Genomic DNA, 20,203 nt, shown 5'->3' with positions numbered 1-20,203 from the left:
TTATGATAATGTTCCACTAAGATGTATCAGAACTATGATCATGCTTCACTAAGATGTATCAGAACTATGATAATGTTTCACTAAGATGTATCAGAACTATGATAATGTTTCACTAAGATGTATCAGAATTATGATAATGTTTCACTAAGATGTATCAGAACTATGATAATGCTTCACTAAGATGTATCAGAACTATGATAATGTTTCACTAAGATGTATAAGAATTATGATAAGGTTTCACTAAGATGTATCAGAACAATGGTTATGTTTCACCTCGATGGTCATAACAATGACAATTTTACGCTAAGATTTATCGAAACAATGATGGCATTCAAATAACAGGTATTAAAACAACAAAGATGTTTCAGATAAGGACAAACTATGGATGAACAACTTCTTTATTCGGGTGATGCAATGTTTCGAAAGAAATGTTTTTTCAGTAAGATGTGTCAGAACAACAACATTTCCCTGACATGCATGAGAATGAGAAAAAAAATTTCACCGACATGTTTCCGAACCACATTTCAGTGAAAAATATGAGAACATCATGTTTGGCAATATGCCATGTTGAACTGTGATGTCTGTCTCCTAAATAACCATGTTTTACAGGAGCTGTACATCTTGTCATAACTGATGCATGTTGAAGACATTTCTCACAGGGTCACACAGCCTTTGAAGTATTTGCTCTAGTGTTTTCATACATGTCTCGCATCAGGCTGTGAAGCTTTTCAGGGTTATGATAATTAAATCTCAAACCGTTTGAGTTTTTATGAACATCTTATTGTGCTAAATATGATCAAAGAGTCACAGAAACTTATTCTACATGTCACAAAACCTTTGATGGGAGGTATCAGCACAGCATCAACAGATCATCTTGTCTTCATTACAATAGCGTGGTGAAGATCTGTTTTGAATTGGTCTTCAGCAACCCATGTTTGTCGTAAGAGGCAACAAACAGGATCGGGTGGTCAGACTCACTGACTGGGTTGACGCATATCATCATATCCCAAGTGTATAGATTGATGCTGATGCTGTTGATCACTGGATTGTCTGGTCCAGACTCAACTATTTATCAACCATCACTATATAGCTGGAATATTGTTGAGTGCAGCATTAAACAACAAACTAAACAAATCATTGCAATAGCAAACAAATTGAATGTACAATAAAACAATGTACCCATAATGCTTGTTTAAAATGAACGGCACTGATTTCAATTCATTCCCAGTTCTAACATCTACCCCCCTGTTTTTGGTTACTATGCGATTACACTCATCATACATAACATAAACATGGTAGCCATTGTAACTGAGCAAATTCACGCCACATGCAGTTACCTCCCCTACTAAGTTCATTTTACCATTGGACTGAGTGAGTGAGTGAGTGAGTATGGTTTTACCCATATCATCCCGGGGAACACCAGAAAATTGACTTTACACATTGTACCCATGTGGGGAATCAAACCCGGCTCTTCGGTGTGTCGAGCGAATGCTTTAACCACTAGGCTACCCCACCACCCCCTGATCTGATTGGAACCCCGTGGACTTAAAGCAGGTGACTAATCATGATCTACCTTTCATTATTGTAACAAAATTTACAGGGATTTTATTAATCTATTGACTGGTAAAAATATGACTGAACGACTAACAACATGATGGCAATATGAAGAATACATACTCCAAAACTGAATAGTAGACAAAATTTGCATGAATTACTTATACAGTTACCATAAACCGTTACAGACCTTTTACTGAACTATTATAAATATGTTGGAAAGATACAGGCTGTTACATATTTCTTACTTCTGGACTTCTTGCTTCTGCATTGATTCTAACTGGAACTTAATGTCTTCTGATAGTAAATCAGTGTGAAATCTCTGAGAATATATCACTTGGTATCTCATCCCTTCAAAGAATACAAAAGTAAAATTTATGTAAATGCTGTGTTCCCTACACCAGGAAATCCTGAATCTCGAGGGCTACAACAAATTTACTATGAGGTTAATATAATACTATTGGTACTTTGTCCACATAGTGCTATTACTTTTAACTTTCCACACTAGTTTTAATTGTAATTGTGATATACTAGTTGCTTCATTGTCCTTTGACGACAGGTTTTATAACATACACATATTCCATTTCAATGTCAAACATGTTCTCATCACAATATGGCTGAAATATTGCCGATGTGACGTTAAATATTAACTCACTCACTCACTATTGGTACTTGTTGTTGCCATGCATCACCCTCGGGATGAAAGGGGCGGGGCAGTGACAGACCTGCTAGAAGTCGGAAGAATTTATCTGATAATGGAAGCCACAGGTTTGGTTAAGGGTATGAGTGTATGGCAGAGGGAGTGTTTTGCGCCAAAGAGCACACGTACACGGCAACAATCACAAAATACCAAAATCCTACTCATACAGTAAATGTAAAGAAAATCCCTTGCTCATGGGGACGGTGGGGTAGACTAGTGGTTAAAGCGTTTGCTTGTCACATCAAAGACACAGGTTTGATTCCCCACATGGGTACAATGTGTGAAGCCCATTTCTGGTGTTGCCTACCGTGATATTGCTGGAATATTGCTGAAAGCGGCGTGAAACTAAACTCACTCACTCACTATTGGGGAACGAATACAGTAACAAGTCAGATGTTGATGTATTATTCCTTGTATTCATTGTATTCAGTGAAACAAGAACAAAATATATACTTTGACACATCTTGACCACACTGACAGTGTTAATTCATCACAATAATGGACAGTGTCCTCATTACTGCCACCAGTGAAGATCCGAGTTACAATTGATCTTCAGTAACCCATGCTTTTGTCGTAAGAGGCGATCAGGTGGTCAGGCTTGCTGACTTGGTGCCGCTGATCACTGAATTGTCTGGTCCAGACTCGAATATTTACAGACCGCCGCCATATAGCTGGAATAATGCTGAGTGTGGCGTAAAACAACAAACGAACCAATCATTACTTTCAAAGAAAAATTCATATGGGTGTTGACTATTTTCCTGCCTTCCTTGGATATTTTCCATTTTGCATATCTCATTTTGATTAAGAACTCCCAAATTCAAGTAAAAACACTTCATTTAAAACACCCACTATCTTCGATTCTTGCGATCCTGAATAATGAATTGAATTCATGAAGTGATATTGTTCAATTCACTGAATACGCAGGTGAATCCTAACATCCGAAGGTCCTATCCTCAAGATTTTGTTGTTCAAGGTGATTCAATGGATCAGGTGGTCAGACTGAGTGCCATCACTTCCGGACTGTGGGGACCATTTCTCACGTTAACAATCAATGAATTTTCTGGTCCAGACTTGAATATTTACCGACTGCTGTCAAATAGCTGGAACTTTGCCAAGTGGAGCATTCACAACCAACAAACCAATAACACAAAAAAGAAAAAGACGGCTTCCTTGGACTTCCGATAGATTTCAAAGACACATCAACCCAGGACACCATAATCCAATTATTTGTTTTGAATTTCTGTTCCCATGCCATAGTCAAGTATATTCCAACATTTCACATATCTGCTTCATTAATAATAATTATCAATAACAGTAATAATGGTTATTTATAAAGCGCCTGTTTCCATCCACTTGTGCATGCTCTAGGCACTAAAACATTGCCCCAGACACCCAAGCTGCCTGTGAGGGATAGAAGGTTATGCCATGTGATTGTCCGATTGGGTTCCCATTTCCTGCTGGGTGAACAGAGACAATTTATGAACAAACTCACTGGCCTAGGGTGTCTGACTGACTGACTGAGTTCCCATTTCCTGCTGGGTGAACAATATTCCACAATTTATGAACAAACTCAGAAATGGCCTTCAGGGTGTACCCATGTAGGATTCGAACATGGTCTTACGACAAACTCACTGGCCTAGGGTGAGACAACATGTGTCACGTGTACTTTGTTGTGGGCAGGACTGAAGTCCTAGAAACTCACAGGAGTCAAGCTGCCAGTCTTGGTCACCCATCCAAGGACTCTCCACGACTAGTTGTTTAACTTCAACTGATTTGTGACCGAGGCTCTATGCACTAGACCACTCACCACCACACCATCATTAGGCCAATAATAATTAGACTGAAACCCCAGAGTAGAAGCATTAACCCATCTCACTATAAAGGTATCCAATCAAAATAAGAGCAATAGTAAGGAAATAACCTACCTAAAATATGATATACATCTTTTAGACCAATAAATTACAGAAAAGAAGTACTTTGTTTCAAAACAGACTTTGTTTAGACAGCTCAGTACAACATTCTTGTCTTTTGAATGCCTATTTCTAGTCTAAAATGAGATAATGCAATTAGCGCTAGATGTGGAATTGACGTTCTACTTTGTTCAATTTGGCCCTGCAGTAATTATTCTTAGATTGATCTGGAATCATAAAAAATCAAGATGGCTCACAAGTCTTTTGAATGACTTGATTCAAAAGCTATGAAGAGCCTATCTTTAATTATTTCCAACAATTAAAATGATTAAATGTAAAAATCTTGATTAACATAAAAATGGGGACCCCGGAATGAAATCAATTCCTTACGACAGTCGGCACCTGAATACAGTGCATGAAGGTTGAACTGCAATAACCACTGATGTTACGCAATGAAGACATAGCAGATGGGGGGTGATCCAGGTCTGATATATAACTGATGGAGATGAGCCAGTTACTCCCAGTGGGACGGCTGCTGATGTGAGGTATCATCAGTTATACCCCACCTATGGCTGTGATGATAGCCGGTGTGGGGAGCATCACAGATGTGGTGGGCGATACGAACTGTATTCCCTAGGACCCCTGATCTACTTCCTTGCTTTCTTTAAGATGACATGATGGAGTATCACTGTACATGCGTCTGATTCAGTATTCTTGTGGCGTTAAATATTTATGTTCGTTTCTTTAGAGACTATCGTGAGATCTTTGATTTCATTACCAGCTTGAAAATGTATGAGAATCTTTGACTTAAGGAAAGTTTTATTCCTGTTTATTCAACACAGCTCCCAGGAAAATGAATTTTAAGGATCAAGATTTTTGCTGTTGAGCATTTATTGCAGCAAGTACGGGTATTAAGAACAGCTAAATTAATTTGCCATATTCGAAAGTAATCTTTGTACAATTACATCCTTGTTAGTAGAGTTGATCTTGGTATATTCTAAATTTTATTAAAAATGGTGCAAAAATTCCCCCAAACACAAACACAATTTAATGTAAACTAACAGGGTTTGCTTGACAATGGTAAAAATAGATCATCTGTAATAAATCTCAACAGAATGGAAGAGTATCATGCCTTAGTAAACAAGTATTTTTTCATCTACGTGGATAATACTTACATCCATACCGGTATAGATGCTGCTAACATCTACGTAGATGATACTTACATCTTCATAAAAGATACTTTGATTGATATAAACTCACGGGCGAAAGAAACATCACCTTGCTCTTTTAACATGTCACAAAACAACAAACTCAGATTTTGGAAATTTAACAATCATATGTGGAAAATTAATGGATTTACAGCATTCCGGATGATGAAAGTGTGAACTACAGACATGAATAATCACTTAGTGTACGATAAAAGATAAAAAATCATTTTGGGGACGTTTCTTTTGCCCGTGAGTTCATAAAAAATTATTTAACTACTTAAGACAAAGTATCATCTTGAATCAAATTATCGACATGGTAACCATATTTTCATAATTAATAACGACCAAATTTGTTTGACTTTCAACCTTGATGTGACTTTATTGAACTATCAGAACATTCAATATCATAATTCTTCATTTGAATGTGTCAAAGTTTTCTAAAATAAATATATTTATTTATTTTCATTACATGATTTTGGTTGCAATGTAAGCTTCAAAGTTCAAGATCTCACATTTTTTTCTGAGAAATGAATACAAACTGTAACAAACACTTCGGTGGCCCAGTTGTCCAAGGCAGTAGACTTCTCTGTTCACAGCTGAATCCTAGTCTGTCGTACAGACCCTGAAGCAAATATATCCAAGAAAGCCCACGCAGGTCTAGAAAATGTGGCAAGTCTAGATTTCCTCAGCTTCTGAAAATGAAGAAAGCCTCAGGGCTCCTTTTCATTATATTATATTTTTTTTACTATGAACTTTTTTCAGTAAATTATGTTCATTTCAGAGACTAGCTGTTAGTCTAAGCTGAATCCCTATGGCATGTTGAAACTGTTGACTGTTGGTTCCAATCCTTCATTTGTCCATGTTTCTCAGCATCTTAATCACTGGTATCACCTATGTGGTATAAATCCAATATTCTCCCACCTGACTGACATGCTGGGATATAACAGAAATACTGTCCCCTCACTTACTTACAATCAGTTCTTTATCCATTTGTTCTCATGATTCTAAAATTATTAAAAGGAATTGAAAGCATTTTTTTATTATAATCTTTTTCTATATTTCGTTTGATTTCAAACATAGTTTTAGGGAAAATCCAAATGATTCTTGCATCCTTTCATTTTGACCAATTCCGTAAGCAAGACATCAAATTTGTCTGATGTAAGGTAGTATTTATAGACAGCCGCTTGTTGCAACAGTAATCAGTACTTGAGATAAAGTGATCCCCTTATCTGATCCCTGTCAGAAAGTGCATGCTTTTAATTCATGAGTTAATTGAAAATGATTAAGGATAGAAACTACCCCTCCCCAGAGCAACTTCAACTGATAAGGAACACGCTCGCTGACAGAACATATCAGTATACTGCAGCTTTATATCCTTAACAGAACTACGCAGTGTAATCTGTCATGTAGAGAAATAGCTGACATATTGTTCTGAGTTGTATTAAATCCTGCTTACCAGCCATCTCTCCGATTTACACACTCCAAAATTTGGCTTACCATATGTTTGAATCTCACATTATTTTTTGTGGCCTTTATTCAATCAAAACTATATGTATGTATGTTTACTTCAGAATGACTGTTCAAAGCCAAAAATGCATGCATTCACGCACTCACACACAGACATGATTTTGATTTCTTCCGACTTAGGGGCGGTGGGGTAGCCTAGTGGTTAAAGCATCTGCTCATCACGCTGAAGACCCGGGTTCTATTCCCCACATGGGTACAATGTGTGAAGTCTATTTCTGGTGTCCCCCACCGTGATATTGCTGGAATATTGCTAAAAGCGGTGTAAAACCATACCCTTTCACTCACTCTTCTGACTCAATGCACTATAATGGAAATCTTATTCAAAACATTGCTTGCATACACACCTACCCATTCAGTCACTCACTCACTCATACAACTCACTCACTCATTCACACAACACTCACCTCACTCCTAGTTTTTATATACAAAGTACATGATATTTTCTGGAAGTTTGAGGTAATAGTTTAAACTTATGGAATCACCATGGCAACCAAGCAGACCTCACTGAACATTCATCCAATCAATTCAGGTGGCCTTTTGCCAAACAGCACACAGCAGAAGCTTAAAAAGATGATTCTGCTTTCAGACAGCTGGAGATTAAGTGACTAAGTTTTTGCGAGACCAACCTAAATTGAGAGTATCCATCTTCCATCTCCCATGGGCCCCAACACTAAACCTGGCTAACCAGATCACAAGTTTTACGTATATCCCCTCTGGGACATATTGTACGCGATGATCCTGGCAGTATTGACCAATCAGTGTCATGATGAGTAGATACTGTTCCCCTGGCACCAATGTTGTGGCCTGACTTCAGAAATTGGTCCCAAGGACCAAAAATAAAAGGTGGCAATAACTTGAGCCATATGCCAGACATCTCAGAGGATGCACAATTATGGGACATCTAGATGGCAAAACTTTGGAAATTAGTTGGTTAAGGAGAATTTTAGATATATATGCATACTCTCAACTAAAGGGAAATCAGTATATAGATAAATTTAAGCGATGAAATCTCCTTATGTCGGACATTAGCCACTAACTGTGATGTCGGGAAATATACTATCTACATCAATGCCAAATATTGTAGTCATAGTTTACGAATTAATTTTGTTACCATTCTCGGTGATATATATTTTCTTATACAGAACACATAACTTCACTCAAAGAATATTTAGGCTGGCCTAGTTACTCATCACCTTAATTAGAGACTTCTTAAGGTGGGACAGAGTTTGGGGTCATATATTTTGAAACTAAAATACGCCCCACATCACCTCTTCATGAATCACACATGTTTGTCTATTCATTTTTGTCTGATTCTAAAACTTGTAAATTAATGTTACAGAGATTAGTTTGGGTTGCAAGAAGACTTCTTATTAAGACTGCAGAAACATTCAAGCCACACTCTGTAAAAAAATCTATTAAAAAAACATGGTGCCATTTTAACTAGGAGAAAACATATATATGTTCAAGATATGATTTTTTTTTTTGAGATTTCTTTAAGACAGGCTCATCCATTAAACGACAAAACACATTTCTGAAAAATACCCAGAGGAGTTGCCCAATTACAAAAGTTGAAAAAATGATATCTTAAGCATCAATTACCAGTTTAGATAGGTTCTTTTATCCAGATACAGAGGGTATTATATCTGTATTCTATAGTGATAAATAGCTGGATCTATTTGCACTGGTGTCTCCTTCCAGAGAACATCACCATCCCCTCTTGTCAGGGAACGGGGAACAAGGAAGTTGAGATGTAAGGGATATCTAGATACATCAGGACAATTCTTGACCTATCAAAGTTTTTCTTAGGTATCAGTTACAAACTAACTTTCTAGAATATGTGGAGTTTTAAGGTCTGTCAAAAAGAACAGGAACATGAATTTATTGACCTTTAAAATAATAATATACTCATGCCAATAATGGTTGTCACCCCCCTCACCCCAACCCCCACACACCTCACACCCCACCCCCCCCCTCTCAATTAAAAAGTGAAGGGGGTGACAACCATTATTGGCATGAGTATACATACCGGTAAATTCTTGCTTTCCTTTAGTTTGTATCTAAACTTTTAGAAATTACAAATGGAACTCAATATTACGACAGAATATAAAACAAAGAAAGTAATTCATACTGTTGTACATGGGAAGCCATGATGGAAAATAAAATATATTGTAAATCTCTAAAACCATATACCATTCTGATCTGCACAATTGAGTATACAATCTTGCACCAAATTCTACCTCCTGAAACTAGATTTAAAACAAATGGGCTTTTCTGACAATGATACATGATATAGCAATGTTTTTACGTGTAACTACCTTATCGGGGGCCGACACTTTGGTCCTAAATCCTCCTAATGAGAGTCCGAGATACAAAACATTTTTATTATGACAACAAAGAAGGACCGTGAGTTCAGTCCTGTTTATACAGCAATCCGAGAAAGACAGAGTCAGAGTTTGACAGAGTGTACTGTACTTGCATCTACTGTTAAGGCAAGACCAATTTTATTTCTTGTTTTACAGATTTTTGTCCTCAGAAAATCAAAAGGCAGGAGGGAAAAAAAAAAAAATAGAAATCACTAGTCAAAATAATTTACCTTTTAAATACTAAAAGTATTTTATTTTTGGCAATATGGAGTTTATATGGGGCAAAAAACAATTTAAAAATAGTTGTTTTTTTATAGGTTTACATTTTTGGCCAATAAGTACATGAGGATTTTATTTTTTGAGCGGGGAAAATTAATTTTTATTTTTTGTCTTATTCTTGAAAAAATACAACCGGCAGATCCGTAAAACAAGAAATAAAATTAGTCTGGCCTAATCTGAATCAGAAACAGCCTTACATACATTTTCTAAATTTTTAGCATCGTAATCCAGATCTGACAGGAAATTGACAATTGGACAATTTTCACAAAGAAACAACGACCATATTCATGTAATATGGACTTCTTCAAACAACTAATATTTATATTTGGAATCACAAAAATGATAACAACCTTCTTGTTCATACTATGGAAATTACAAATATTATTATTTAGTACAAGCTTGGATATTTCTTTACAAATTCTTGTCTTCCTTTCATCAGGATATGCATTGATTCACTTTGTCTATTTGATATTAACTTCTATTATTGAAGTATATAATCTCTGTGAAAAAGGGGGCGGTAGGGTTGCTTAGTGGTTAAAGCGTTCGCCTATCATGACAAAGGCCTGGGTTCGATATACCCCACATGGGTACAATTAGACTAACGTTTAGTCCCTGAATACATATAATTGTGATAGTACCAAATAAACCCATTTAAATTGAAAAGGAGCCCCAGTGAGACCAGATATTCTGAACCTGAGGAAATCTAGACTTGCTTCATTTAGGGCTTTAGCATTGCAGGGAGGGCTAAGCATTGGGAAAAATAATATGGTTCAGGGACTGTGAGAGAGACTAGGGTACAATGTGTGAAGCCCATTTCTGGTGTCCTCTGCCATGATGTTGCTGGAATATTGCTAAAAGCGGCGTAAAACCATACTCACTCACTCACTGTGAAAAAAAGTAGCGGATATTCTATAAAAAGGTGCCACAACGATTGATGTTTTATATTTTAGTGAGATAAATAGTTTAACAGTGTAACAGAGACACCTGACTGAGATTTGCATTAGTTGTTGAATGTCTGATGACTATAGATTTTGTTGGACGATTGTCTCAGGTGCCCTGCTATACATTACACCATTAACCATGAACAGTCAAATTCATTGATATCACGTGAATCCACCTGTGTTCTCAAAACAATCCCGGATTTGACCAAGCATATTAATCAAACATCCAATGTCAGCTTGGTTCATTCCATTCCAATCTTCCTGCAGGGCAGCGCCAAGGTTAATTGAGAATGGTTGGTGGTTGTTGACAGTACCAAATCTGGACTGAGTGCTGGCCACAGTAAGGTAGGTACAGTAAGGTGGGTACAGTAAGGTGGATACAGTAAAGGTAAAGTAGGTACAGTAAAAGGTGGATACAGTAAAGGTAGTACAGTAAGGTGGGTACAGTAAGGTAGGTACAGTAAGGGTGGGTACAGTAAAGGGACAGGTGGGTACAGTAAGGGGGACAGTGGGGCTACAGTAAGGTGGGTACAGTAAAGGTGGGTACAGTAAGGGTAGGTACAGTAAGGTAGGTACAGTAAGGTAGGGTACAGTAAGGTAGGTACAGTAAAGGTAAGGTAGGTACAGTACAGTAAAGGTTGGCACAGTAAGGTGGGTACAGTAAGGTGGGGGTAGGCACAGAACAGGTAGGGTACAGTAAAGGTGGATACAGGGTACAGTAACAGGTAGGTACACAGTAAGGTGGGTACAGTGGGCATAGTAAGGGAACCTAACACAGTGGGCACAGTAAGGTGGGTACAGAAGGTGGGTACAGTAAGGTAAACACAGTAAGATACAGTAAGGTGGGTACAGTAAAGGTGGGTACAGTAAAGGTGATACAGTAAAGGTGGATACAGTAAGGTGGGCATAAGTAAGGTGGGTACAGTAAAGGTGGGTACAGTAGGGGTGGGTACAGTTGGGTAGGTACAGTAAGGTGGATACAGTAAAGGTAGGTACAGTAAGGTGGATACAGTAAGGTTGGCACAGTAAGGTGGGACAGTAAGGTAGGTACAGTAAAGGTGGATACAGTAAGGTAGGCAGTAAGGTAGGTACAGTAAGGTGGGCATAGTAAGTAAGGGGCACACAGTAAGATTAGGTAGGCAATGGGTGGGTACAGTAAGGTGGGTACAGAAGGTGGGTACAGTAAGGTGGATACAGTAAGGTGGGTACAGTAAAGGTGGGTACAGTAAGGTGATACAGTAAAGGTGGATACAGTAAGGTGGGCACAGTAAGTAAAGGTGGGTACAGTAAGGTGGGGTACAGTAAGGTACAGGGTAGGTACAGTAAAGGTGGTACAGTACAGTAAGGTGGGTACAGTAAGGTGGGTACAGTAAGGTGGGTACAGTAAAGGTGGGTACAGTAAGGTGGGTACAGTAGGGGTGGGTACAGTAAAGGTGGGTAGGTACAGTAAGGTGGATACAGTAAGGTAGGTACAGTAAGGTGGATACAGTAAGGTTGGCACAGTAAAGGTAAGGTGGGACAGAAGGTACAGTAAGGTAAAGGTGGGCACAGGCACAGTAAGGTGGTACAGTAAAGGTGGGGGTACACAGTAAGGTGGGTGGGTACAGTAAGGTGGGTACAGAAGGTGGGTACAGTAAGGTAGGTACAGTAAGGTGGGTACAGTAAGGTGTAAAAGGTGGGTACAGGTTGGGTACAGTAAAGGGTGGGTACAGTGGGTAGCAGTAAGGTGGGTACAGTAAGGTGATACAGTAAGGTGGGTACAGTAAGGTGGGTACAGTAACAGTAGGTGGGCACAGTAAGGTGGGACAGAAGGTAGGTACAGTAAGGTTGGCACAGTAAGGTGGGTACAGTAAGGTGGGGTATAGTAAGGTGGGCACAGTAAAGGTGGGTACAGTAAGGTGGGTACAGTAAGGTAGGTATGTTCTCCTGCTGGACAAACTCAGTAACAATATGGTCAAATCCGGGATATGTCATCCTGAAACACAAAACACTGTGTCCATGTTGGCATGAAAATGGCACCACATTTGCCAGGATGTTGTCAACATACGTAACAATAGTGCGGCCCTAAGTTACGTGACTGAATGGCATGTACAGGTGTCCTGCCAGTCACAGTGATCCTACCTACACCATTACTAAAACACCCCAAAACCAATTGTTCAGCCTAATGTAAACAGCAAGACAGTATTCCTGTACATCACACTCTGTTGCACCCTTCAGGAAAGACCAAAGTAAACCTTTGAAAACAATGTTTGTCTAATGACATTGGTCCGTTTCTGCCACACATGACAACAATTACATCTTGTAGTAATGTGTAGGTCAAGTTCTAACATTAATTTTAGGAGAATTCGTCCGAAAGCACAACCGCTCAAGTTCAAGTTGAACTCTTTTCAAAACTGCTATCGGAGAAACCTAGTGCAGGGTCAACACCACGTGTTTCACGCAGTGAAATCTTCTGTGAAGCAAATAGTGTTTCTTGTGAATGTTAAATACTTCAGAAACAAAACGCATTACGAATATTCTACATTTACAGACACATGTGGCATAACATTGATCGGCAGTCATTCTGCTGAAACAACCAATACAACTAGTCAGTTTTTTTACACCCTGACACAAATGCTAGTGTACACACAGGGCGGTGGGGTAGCCTAGTGGTTAAAGCGTTGGCTCGTCCACGCTGAAGACCGGGTTCGAATCCCCATGGGTACAATGTGTGAAGCCCAGTTCTGGTGTCCCCTGCTGTGATGTTGCTGGAATATTGCTAAAAGCGGGCGTAAACCAAACTCAGTCAGTCAGTCAGTGCTAGTGTACACAATACAGCACATGCCACAGTTTCAGGTCTGTACAAATCTACTGAATTCACAAGCAAGGATATGAAAATGAAGAAAGTCTGTGGGCTCATTTTTGGTATATTTCATGGATATGATTTAGGAACAATTTTTCTGTACATAAACTAATGCTCAAAAGAAAGTATACAGTGTTTTGACCAAACTTGAACAGAAAAGAAAAGCATGTATAAATGAACATCATGTTTGATTTGAATAGAGTATTCAATTCTACAGCAAATGTACACAATTTCATTTCATACAAAGTCGAAAAGTACCATTTGCTTGACAATGAAAGACACATGGTATCATAGTCTGAACTTTTATACAAATCAACAAGGCGTTTTTTTCTGCAAAATGTCATGAAATGTTGAATCAATAGTGAGTGTGACGACCATTGCCTTCAATACACGCCAAAACACGTTACGGCATTCATGATGTAAGACGACGAATGCCATTCCTGTAGGAGACATTGTTGTTGAGCAGTGACAGGTGGTACTAGGAGTCTTCTGATTTGTTGATCCAGCTTGTTGCATTGATGGCATCACGATGACGATTCATGTCACGAGAATATACTGGCCACGGCAAAACAATGATGTTAGCTTTATGCAGAAAGTCGTTTGTCTTGCTGTATGAGGCCATGCATTCGTGTTGGTAGACAATACCTCGTGGTTGTTGCTGGATAAATGGCAACAAAACTGGTCACCAAACTTCATCCCTGAATCTTCAGGTTGCCATGAATAATCACAAGTCTTGTTTTGAGATCATGGCATATCCCTCCACACACCATCACGCTACTGTCTCCAAACAGTCAGACTTGCTGTACGCAATTTGGTGCTAAATGTTCACCTACTCATCTGTAAACACAAAATTGCCCAGCCGTCAGTACTATAAAACCTACTCTCATTGGTGAACATCACATGTCGCCATACACGTTCTGCCAATGTCGAACTCGCCTGGCCCATGGTTTTGAAGAGTCAGAGGCACTCCTCGTTACGGTCAACATGCTCAAATACCATGTTCTCTTAGTCACCGGTACACTATATGTCGACTGATAAGGTGTCCTAGTTCCGTCGCTGCCGTTGATGTCACCATTACAAAATGATTTCTTTGATAAATTGTCTGGATGTGGCGAATATCACGTGGTCGATCACTCCTAGGCCTGTCTGATGTATTTCCTGTTTGTCTTAGCTGTTGCATCCGTCTGATGACTGTTGCTCAGGTGCAGCCAAAGGTTCTGGCAATGACGGTGTGGTTAGCTCCTTGTTGGGCCATTCCGACAGCTCTTTCTCTTTCGATTTGCCTCATACGTTTCATAATTTTGTGTTCTTTTTACTACTGTGCTGCCCACGTGTCACGTTAGCTGTTTCATACCGTCAGTATGCAGTGCATTTAGTGTATTACATCGTTTTGGATTTTGCAACGCTTTAAGCGATTAGGTTCGCTGGAAAGGATGGGTCTGTTCATGTGTGACATGGCTCAGTATACATGTCATATTTTTTGTGTGTTCTTTTACTACTGTGTTGCTCATGTTGCTCCAATTAAAAAAAGTGAAGGGGTGACAACCATTATTGGCATGAGTATACATACCGGTAAATTCTTGCTTTCCTTTAGTTTGTATCTAAACTTTTAGAAATTACAAATGGAACTCAATATTACAACAGAATATAAAAGCAAAGAAAGTAATTCATACTGTTGTACATGGGAAGCCATGATGGAAAATAAAATATATTGTAAATCTCTAAAACCATGTACCGACCGGTACCATTCTGATCTGCATGTGATACTGATTTACAATTGAGTATACAATCTTGCACCAAATTCTACCTCCTGAAACTAGATTTAAAACAAATGGGCTTTACTGACAATGATACTTGCATCTACTGTTAAGGCTAGACCAATTTTATTTCTTGTTTTACGGATTTTTGTCCTCAAAAAAACAAAAGGCAGGAGGGAAAAAAATAAAAACTAGAAATCACTAGTCAAAATAATTTACCTTTTAAATACTAAAGGTATTTTATTTTTGGCAATATGGAGTTTATATGGGGCAAAAAACAATTTAAAAATAGTTGTTTTTTTATAGGTTTACATTTTTGGCCAATAAGTACATGAGGATTTTATTTTTTGAGCGGGGAAAATTAATTTTTATTTTTTGTCTTATTCTTGAAAAAATACAACCGGCAGATCCGTAAAACAAGAAATAAAATTAGTCTGGCCTAATCTGAATCAGAAACAGCCTTACATACATTTTCTAAATTTTTAGCATCGTAATCCAGATCGGACAGGAAATTATTTATTATTTATTGTATTATAGGATATTTATATAGCGCAAATATCCACGCACTAGTGCATGCTCAAGGCGCTGGTATTTTGACAATTGTATTTTCACAAAGAAACAACGACCATATTCATGTAATATTGACACTCTTCAAACAACTAATATTTATATTTGGAATCACAAAAATGATAACAACCTTCTTGTTCATACTATGGAAATTACAAATATTATTATTTAGTACAAGCTTGGATATTTCTTTACAAATTCTTGTCTTCCTTTCATCAGGATATGCATTGATTCACTTTGTCTATTTGATATTAACTTCTATTATTGAAGTATATAATCTCTGTGAAAAAGGGGGCGGTAGGGTTGCTTAGTGGTTAAAGCGTTCGCTTATCATGACAAAGGCCTGGGTTCGATATACCCCACATGGGTACAATTAGACTAACGTTTAGTCCCTGAATACATATAATTGTGATAGTACCAAATAAACCCATTTAAATTGAAAAGGAGCCCCCAGTGAGACCAGATATTCTGAACCTGAGGAAATCTAGACTTGCTTCATTTAGGGCTTTAGCATTGCAGGGAGGGCTAAGCATTGGGAAAAATAATATGGTTCAGGGACTGTGAGAGAGACTAGGGTACAATGTGTGAAGCCCATTTCTGGTGTCCTCTGCCATGATGTTGCTGGAATATTGCTAAAAGCGGCGTAAAACCATACTCACTCACTCACTGTGAAAAAAAGTAGCGGATATTCTATAAAAAGGTGCCACAACGATTGATGTTTTATATTTTAGTGAGATAAATAGTTTAACAGTGTAACAGAGACACCTGACTGAGATTTGCATTAGTTGTTGAATGTCTGATGACTATAGATTTTGTTGGACGATTGTCTCAGGTGCCCTGCTATACATTACACCATTAACCATGAACAGTCAAATTCATTGATATCACGTGAATCCACCTGTGTTCTCAAAACAATCCCGGATTTGACCAAGCATATTAATCAAACATCCAATGTCAGCTTGGTTCATTCCATTCCAATCTTCCTGCAGGGCAGCGCCAAGGTTAATTGAGAATGGTTGGTGGTTGTTGACAGTACCAAATCTGGACTGAGTGCTGGCCACAGTAAGGTAGGTACAGTAAGGTGGGTACAGTAAGGTAGGTACAGTAAGGTAGGTACAGTAAGGTAGGTACAGTAAGGTAGACAGTAAGATAGGCACAGTAAGGTGGGTACAGTAAGGTGGGTACAGTAAGGTAGATACAGAGGTAGGTAAGGTAGGGTACAGTAAAAGGTAGACACAGTAAGGTAGGTACAGTAAGGTAGGTACAGTAAGGTAGGACAGTACGATAGGTACAGTAAGGTGGGTACAGTAAGGTGGGTACAGTAAGGTGGGTACAGTAAGGTGGGTACAGTAAGGTAGGTACAGTAAGGTAGGTACAGTAAGGTGGGTACAGTAAGGTAGGGACAGTGGGCACAGTAGGTGGGTACAGTAGGCACAGTAGGTGGGTACAGAAGTTTGGGTAAAGGTGGGTACAGTAAGGTAGACACAGTAAGGTGGACTTACAGTAAGGTACAGAAGGTAGGCACAGTAAGGTAGGGACAGTAAAGGTGGGTGGTAAGGTACACACAGTAAGGTAGACACAGTAAGGTAGGAGTAAGCACAGTAAGGTGGGCAAGGTGGTAAGGTAGGTACACAGTAAGGTAGGTACAGTAAGGTAGGCACAGTAAGGTGGGGACAGTAAGGTGGGTACAGTAGGTAGGGTACAGTAAAAGGTGGAGGTACAGTAAGGTGGGTACAGTAAGGTGGACACAGTAAAGGTGGGCACAGTAAGGTGGGCACAGTAAAGGTGGGCACAGTAAAAGGGGGGGACAGTAAGGTGGGTACAGTAAGGTAGGGTACAGTAAAGGTAGGTACAGTAAGGTGGGCACAGTAAAGGTAGGGTACAGTAAGGTGGGTGCAGTAAAAGGTAGGTACAGTAAAAGGTGGGTACAGTAAGGTAGGTACAGTAAGGTAGATACAGTAAGGTAGGTACAGTAAGGTAGGTACAGTAGGTGAGGTACAGTAAGGTGGAGTACAGTAAGGTAGGCACAGTAAAAGGTGGGTACAGTAAGGTGGGTACAGTAAGGTAGGGACAGTAAGTAAGGTGGGTACAGTAAGGTGGGTTACAGTAAAAGGTGGGTACAGTAAGGTAGGCACAGTAAGGTGGGGCACAGTAAGGTAGGCACAGTAAGGTAGGGCACAGTAAGGTAGAGGTGGTGGGGTAGGCACAGTAAGGTTGGGTACAGTAAGGTTAGGCACAGAAGGTAGGTACAGTAAGGTGGGCACAGAAGGTGGGTACAGTAAGGTGGGGTACAGTGGTAGGTACAGTAGGTAGGGAAGTAAAGGTGGGTACAGTAAAGTAGGGACAGTAAGGTAGGTACAGTAAGGTGGGGACAGTAAGGTGGGTACAGTAAGGTGGGTACAGTAAGGTGGGTACAGTGGGTACAGTAAGGTGGGTACAGAAAGGTGGAGTACAGTAAAGGTAGGGACAGTAAGGTGGGTACAGTAAGGTGGGTACAGTAAGGTGGCCACAGTAAGGTAGGCACAGTATAAGGTAGGAGGGACAGTAAAGGTGGGTGACAGTAAGGTGGGTACAGTAAAGGTGGGTACAGTAAGTTGGGTACAGAAGGTATGTACAGTAAAGGTGGGGACAGTAGGTGGGTACAGTGAAAGATTGGTGGTACAGGTAAGGTGAAGGTACAGTACAGTAAGGTGGGTACAGTAAGGTGGGTACAGTAAGGTAGGTACAGTAAGGTGGGGACAGTAAAGGTAGGCACAGTAAGGTAGGCACAGTAAGGTGGGTGGCACAGTAAGGTGGGCACAGTAAGGTAAGGCACAGTAAGGTGGGTACAGTAAGGTAGGTACAGTAAGGTAGGTACAGTAAGGTGGGTACAGTAAGGTGGGCACAGTAAGGTGGGCACAGTAAGGTAGGTACAGTAAGGTGGGCACAGTAAGGTGGGTACAGTAAGGTGGGTACAGAAGGTAGGCACAGTAAGGTGGGCACAGTAAGGTAGGTACAGTAAGGTAGGCACAGTAAGGTAGGCACAGTAAGGTGGGTACAGTAAGGTAGGCACAGTAAAGTAAGGTGGGTACAGTAAGGTAGGTACAGTAAGGTAGGTACAGTAAGGTGGGTACAGTAAGGTGGGTACTGTGGGTACAGTAAGGTGGGTACAGAAGGTATGTACAGTAAGGTGGGCACAGTAAGGTGGGTACAGTAAGGTAGGTACAGTAAGGTGGGTACAGTAAGGTGGGCACAGTAAGGTAGGTACAGGTGGGTAAGGTGGGTACAGTAAGGTGGGGTTACAGTAAGGTGGGTACAGTAAGGTGGGTACAGTAAGGTAGGTACAGTAAGGTAGGTACAGTAAGGTGGGTACAGTAAGGTGGGTACAGTAAGGTGGGTACAGTAAGGTGGGTACAGTAAGGTAGGTACAGTAAGGTGGGTACAGTAAGGTGGGTACAGTAAGGTAGGTACAGTAAGGTAGGGTACAGTAAGGTAGGTACAGTAAAGGTAGGTACAGTAAGGTGGGTACAGTAAGGTGGGTACAGTAAGGTAGGTACAGTAAGGTGGATACAGTAAGGTGGATACAGTAAGGTAGGTACAGTAAGTTAGGTACAGTAAGGTGGATACAGTAAGGTGGGTACAGTAAGGTGGGTACAGTAAGGTAGGTACAGTAAGGTAGGTACAGTAAGGTAGGTACAGTAAGGTAGGTACAGTAAGGTAGGTACAGAAGGTAGGTACAGTAAGGTAGGTACAGAAGGTAGGTACAGTAAGGTAGGTACAGAAGGTGGGTACAGTAAGGTGGGTACAGTAAGGTGGGTACAGTAAGGTGGGTACAGTAAGGTAGGTACAGTAAGGTAGGTACAGTAAGGTAGGTACAGTAAGGTAGGTACAGTAAGGTAGGTACAGAAGGTAGGTACAGTAAGGTAGGTACAGAAGGTAGGTACAGTAAGGTAGGTACAGTAAGGTAGGTACAGTAAGGTAGGTTTGTTCTCCTGCTGGAAGAACTCAGTAACAATATGGTCAAATCCTGGATATGTCATCCTGAAACGCAAAACGCTGTCTATTTTGGCATGAAAATGGCACCACATTTGCCCGGATGTTGTCAACATACGTACGGCCTAGTTACATGACTGAATGGCATGTACAGGTGTCCTGCGAGTCACAGTGATCCTACCTACACCATTACTAAGCCACCCCAAAACCAATTGTTCTGCCTAATGTAAACAGCAAGACAGTATTCCTGTACATCACACTCTGTTGCACCCTTCAGGAAAGACCAAAGTAAACTTTGAAAACAATGTTTGTCCAATGACATTGGTCCGTTTCTGCCACACATGACAACAATGACATCTTGTAGTAATGTGTAGGTCAAGTTCTAACACTAATTTTAGGAGAGGTCGTCGAAAGCACAATGGCTCAAGTCCGAAGTCCTTAACAACTCTTTTCAAAACTGCTATCGGAGAAACTTCGTACAGGTTCAACGCCACGTGTTTCACGCAGTGAAATCTTCCGTGAAGTAAATAGTGTTTGCGCGAATGTTCGTACTTCAGAAACAAAAACGCTCACGAATATTCTA

The sequence above is a fragment of the Haliotis rubra genome, unplaced genomic scaffold (genome assembly GCF_003918875.1).
Source record: "Haliotis rubra isolate DU_JTF1 unplaced genomic scaffold, ASM391887v1 Scf164, whole genome shotgun sequence".
In the NCBI taxonomy this organism is placed as follows: Eukaryota; Metazoa; Mollusca; class Gastropoda; order Lepetellida; family Haliotidae; genus Haliotis; species Haliotis rubra.
Note: the sequence above shows the minus strand (reverse complement) of the source record.